Raw genomic sequence first — 6,072 nt, forward strand, 5'->3', positions numbered from 1 at the left:
GACCCACCCGCGTCAGGGGAATCCCAACATGATGTATTAACTCATACACATCTGTCTAGTTTTAAGGCTGAAACAGCGTAAAACAACAAATTACTAAGAGGTATTCGATATTTTTTTTTTTCTATTAAACTTATGGTACGGTACTGTTATAACAAAATACACAACTTTACACAGATAAGACCACCGATGATCTGAAAGTTTGAACTGGTCACGTGACTGTCACTTGAAATGGCAGAGTGACGCGGTTATTTGTAAACATTGATTTAAAATCAAATAATTTGGGTTAAAACAGGTGAAATAATTTATGATATGTCGTACAGCCCCATAACTACATACGTGCGATGATTTAATAGCGTTTTTACGTGATGGAAAAAATATTGTAATTCGGACCATACAGCTTTAATTTCAGTTCATGAATTTATTGAGTCTGCATTAAATAATTTTAATTACATTATATGGTATAATAATTGATCATTATTAATCCAGGCTTCTTAACCACCCCTAAGTACAACAAAGTCAGATTCTGAAATAATCAGAATATATGATTTGTAGCCTATATTTAAAAATATAATTAAAATAATTTCTATTAATTTATAAGAATTTCCCCAATATAGTCTGATCTCAAAATAATACGGAAGTTCCGAGTTCCCCAAGAGTTATTTCCCTTTGTCGAACTCTTCCGTAAATTATGACGTAAAATATGATGACAGTGGGTACATTTGCTAATTACTATCGTTGTATTATTTCTTAAAAGATGATATCCAGAGTTTCTGAGACCATCCTATCTCAGGGAAAAGGCAACTTTAGTGAGTTTATGAGTATTGGATAACAAAATGACTCAAACCAGGCGCGTAGCCAGACAGAAAATGAAGTGTACGCAAAGTAAGGCAGGGGGTCTGGGGGCCGCCTTGAGGCCCCCAGTGGGTCCAGGGCGAAGCCCTGGTGGGGGCCCAGGGGGCGAAGCCCCCGGAAGCTCCTGGGTTTTATTGATTACAATCACCAATTCTTTTGAGTATACAACGGGTATTTTGGCTGTCAATTTTCCAAACAAACGAATTCAAACAATAGAATAGACATGATGATTGGAGTTAATCATAAATCGGAAATACATAGCGCAAAGTTACACTTAAGGCAATGACATAAAAATGTAAAAATAATTTCTCTCTCTCTTTTTTTTTTTTTTTTTATTTAGCAAATAATGTGTACGCAGTTGCGTACTTGCGTATAGGCAGCTACGCGCCTGCAAACAAATATTGTTAATTGCCATCTTTCTTCGATAAACGCGTCACTCATGTAGAAGAGGAAACGAATAATGATTCAATACCCAATTTGATGATCTTATTCAAACAAATTATGCTTGATATGGCCAGAATATGCATACCAGTGATTGATATAAACAAAAGTTACACTTTTATTACATTAATCGTACGTAATCGTTATGTACAATGCCAGTCTACGATATAATGTATACATTGTGTACCCACCATATGTCATAAAATGCGAAAGAGTTCGACAAAGGGAAATAACTTTTGGGTAACTCGGAACTTGCGTATTGAGATATGTGACTAGTAAAGTGTAAAAATAAGTTAAATACAAATTCCTAACTTTAACTAGTTTAAATGGAGATTTAATTAAGATCGAATCCTGAAATAATCAAGATATATGTGATCCCAATTAAATTCCCTAACTTACTAAGAGCAATTTAAATCAATTAACAGTTGGCTTAATAAAAATATAATTACCAAAAACCTATTGATCTGTTCCAAAAAATAAAAAATAGCAGACTGGCAAATTTACGGAAAACTCGCCTTCTATACTCCGTAATAAAATCCGTATCTGACTCTGATACGAATTCGTATAGAAATATACGAATTTGTATCAAATATTACGGAGATTTACGGAGAACCTATACGGAAAATAGTTCCATAAAAATCTAGTAACTTCCATTACATTTAACAATTAAAAATAGGAATAGTTTCACTCATACGACATTAAACAATTAATTACATACCTTGTAGAAGTTCATAATTTGTTTTTACCGCCTCAGTATATATACGCGGATCAAAGAAAAAGTTTGACCCGGAAGTATGACGCTATATCCCATAATGCAACATACATAGCAGAAACATGTAAACATTGTGAAGTGAAAGTTAACAGGATCGGGAATAAAACGAGAAATTACTATATGTAACCGTCACTACACCGTGAAATTGCATTTACAGGTAAAAGGTAACAATATTTATCAGCTAAATATATTGGCCATGAATTAACAATCCAATACATAACTACAAATGAAGCACTTGTCATCCTTACGACACACGTGGTGTTAACTCTATAGTTTAAAACAAGAAAAATACTCTTGATACATCATAAAATGTTACTGTATGAACTTCTAATAACTCAGAGAGAAAATACTCGTATTAACAATACATAATACCTATCAAACTCTATCTATTTCACTCTGACATCGTAATGAGATTAAGGGGGCGTTTCAAAAGTTCATAAATAAAATTATCAAGCTATACGGTGAAAACCTCAAATATTACTATATGGTCTGGAGGTACTTGAAGCTAAAGCTAGACGGAACCAGTACTTTTTCAAGTACGCAAATTCTCAGTGTCTGAACTGTGACGCAGGGTACCGGCACAGCATAGTCCAAGTAATATTTTAATGCCCAAAAAGCAAAAACTGGACAAGGACGGAACAGAAAACTTAGAACATTATGTCAGATGGTCTACACCTTATATAAAAGAGTTTCCTTTCCAACCCACCAATTTCAAATTTCCTTTATCAAGTTTATGATGTGTCCTTAGATGCAGCATTTTGTTTCTGCTGTACAACAGCTTACAAGGGTGGTATGTTGTCCAAACATGCCAATAGCAAGTGTCATAGAGAAGCAGTTGAGAGATCGTTTACACTTCCAAACGTGTTGAAGGATGTTGGTGAGTCTCACAGTAAACAACATTCGGAACAGGAAAAAGACCACAGATATTGTTTCCTGAAAATACTTGAGAGTTTAAGATATCTAGCCAGACAAAATATTCCAATCAGAGGAAACAGGCGAGTTCTTCTAATTATCTGTTTAAAGAAAATTATGGACCACTTTTTAACCCCTTCTCACGGACATTTACACTCTACATAGTAAATTACCGTAAGGGTTGGTACTCTGCGTTAAAAACACTATTTCATCCTGCTTAGGAATAGTTGTATCCTAATGATGTTTGGCCACGGTGCATTTGCCCGTTTATCTAAACAACTCTCCTACGTATTTTATGCAAAAACTACTATTTCATCTCTAATAAAAACTAGATGCATCAACTGTATGGACAACAAAACATTAGATTAATTCCACACTGGTAAACATGGTGACTTGGTATCAATGTATCGGGTCACAGTTCAAGGTCAAACAACACCGAATGCACTTTTCCTCGAATATTAGTACAGTTGTCAATTAATGGGAGCCAGTAGGGCCGGGACATGTATGACTTTTAAAAATGCAATACTTTCAGAATGATTGTTATATTGGTTGTATTGTGAATCATTATGAATTTCTAAACTTCATAATTAAGTAAAAGACACCTACATGTACATGTAGTTTTCACACTTTACTAGTATTTGGATTCACATCATAGTTGGATGTAAATGAAGTGACTGTTGAATGATATACTGGTATATCAAATGAAATAACCATCACATTCAGGTTTTATTGTTTATTTATTTAGAATTTATCAACATTATATGCAACCGTTTTCCCCTTTGTCATGGGGTAGGTGTAGGTGTTGTCTATTTATAATTTTACTTCACATTACCAAGCTTTGCATACAGCATTCATTAGTTCCTGTTATATATATTAAGCGATTGTCAAAGAAATTCATAACAGAAAAATAAAAACCAAGCAAAAAACTAAAACTCTTTCCTTCCTCTGTGTCTTAGTTCGTGGGGGATTATTTCTAAAGCACACCATGACGACGTCATCTCGAAAGAAGGGTCTTCGAACAAAGCTGCACGGATGGTGACTAATCTTTTGTAGTAAACGTAGTTGTAAAATTGACCTTCAGCGTTAGACAGTCATGCGGTTGGTGTAGGTATTGTCTATTTATAATTTTACTTCACATTACCAAGCTTTGCATACAGCATTCATTAGTTCCTGTTATATATATTAAGCGATTGTCAAAGAAATTCATAACAGAAAAATAAAAACCAAGCAAAAAACTAAAACTCTTTCCTTCCTCTGTGTCTTAGTTCGTGGGGGATTATTTCTAAAGCACACCATGACGACGTCATCTCGAAAGAAGGGTCTTCGAACAAAGCTGCGCGGATGGTGACTAATCTTTTGTAGTAAACGTAGTTGTAAAATTGACCTTCAGCGTTAGACAGACAAAGAAATATCGGATTTAGATATCACTGTCCTTTTAATCTTGTATACACAGATTAATGATATTTAAAGCGCTGGCAAGCCGCCCATCAAAATTATGACAAATGTGTTCCAAAGATGATGTGTAACTTGATCTTATTTTTTTTTTATCTTTCTGTGACCACATTTAAAAGGCATATGGTCTAAATTTGTTATCTTCTTCACATAAGAGGAACAATTAACAAGCTCTAAATATATTGAGAGTATTCATATCATAATTTAAATAAAGTCTCTGCATAGTATTGCACCATCATGGGTTGGTTTATAATTAGACACAGCAAGAGGAGAAGTGATTGGATGAGTGCCCTAACTACCACCGTCAACAAAACTCTTGCCTTGAGTCACACGGTGCTCTTATATTTGTTTTGATATGTAAATGATATCTCCACGTGATTAGAATACCCGACGTAAAACGAAGCTTTATATACACGATACAGGTAATCTATATTGCGTTTTAAAGGTCTTTTGTCAGAGGAGAAAGGCTCACAGGTACAATTGACAGCTGAAACAGAATGTGCTCCCACATCCGAACGCGGGAAATTCGCACTCGGTCAAGGAGTTCCTCACTGACCAGAAAAATTGGACAACAGTGTCGCGTGATTGGAGATAACATGACACTGAGATATAACCAAATCAGAGCAGAGGAATACCAGAGAGAAGTTCCACAGGTGAACTACAACCCCAGCCTTATCTTCGTTGGATTGGTGACTTCTGTACATCTAGTTTTGATTCTTTCAAGAAGCGGTTAATATGGTAATTTTCCACAATGTATGGAAGATTGGAACTTTAAGTGGAGTATTGGCATTTCTAGTTACTACAAAAACTTTTAACGACTTTCTTTGCAAGACAGTGTGAAAGTTAAATATTCTAGATATTTGTCATGATATTACGACAAAAGGTTCCTACTACTTCCTAAGACAGATGTCATCATATGAAGACACTCTCATTTCAAGAGCGATGTGTTGCATTGCATTATATTTGTAAGATATATCGGATTGAGAAATTCATGAAGATTAGAAGCTTGACGGAGAATATATGCAGATTCTAAGTTCGAAGTCAGTTGCCAGATGAACTATTAGTCAGAACGACAGAACCTAGAAAGCCGCCGAAATTGTGTTCAGATTTAGTATGTTATTTTTAACAGTCGTACTTTTAAAAGATGTGTTCAGATTGATATACAAATTGTTGATGTTTTTGAAATATCGTTTAATTTATTGACTACATTTGTGCCTAAAATAAAATTCTATGAAACCTAAACATTTTGTGTGTGTGTATGAATAAAGAGTTTGTGATATTAAAGGATGAATATTTGAAATGAGAATAGAGATGAAATTTTATGCTCCAAATATTTGTAGAAATATGATGATTATTTTTTAGCTTTATGATACTACAAAAACTATTGAAATAATCTGCAAAATGACATGCTACACAAATTACATTATATTGATTGCAATAATTCATTCCACTCTCGGAGAAATAAATGACAAAATCTTTTGATTTATTGAATCAATTTTATTGGGAGAACTTACATTTTTTCCAAAAACCCTTAAAATTTGCATCATTTTATTAATTTCACCCTATTAAAAATGAAAGAAAAAAGTAAAAGTGACTCAAGGCGGCCCCCAGACCCCCTGCCTTATAAAGTTGCGCTCCCATAA

The 6,072-nt window shown here is 34.3% G+C and overlaps 1 long non-coding RNA gene across 2 annotated transcripts; it reads left to right on the plus strand.

Annotated features, from left to right (window-relative positions):
• Positions 1-2,102: 2,102 nt before the first annotated feature.
• LOC130051936 (uncharacterized) lies at positions 2,103-5,671 on the plus strand. Of its 2 annotated transcripts, none has more exons than XR_008800213.1 (2): positions 2,103-2,222; positions 4,875-5,671. It is a non-coding gene; the product is annotated as an uncharacterized LOC130051936 (long non-coding RNA). The 2 variants fall into 2 exon arrangements; XR_008800212.1 differs by having other exon boundaries at positions 2,129-2,229.
• The last annotated feature ends 401 nt before the right edge of the window (positions 5,672-6,072 follow it).

The sequence above is a fragment of the Ostrea edulis genome, chromosome 1 (assembly GCF_947568905.1).
Source record: "Ostrea edulis chromosome 1, xbOstEdul1.1, whole genome shotgun sequence".
In the NCBI taxonomy this organism is placed as follows: domain Eukaryota; kingdom Metazoa; phylum Mollusca; class Bivalvia; order Ostreida; family Ostreidae; genus Ostrea; species Ostrea edulis.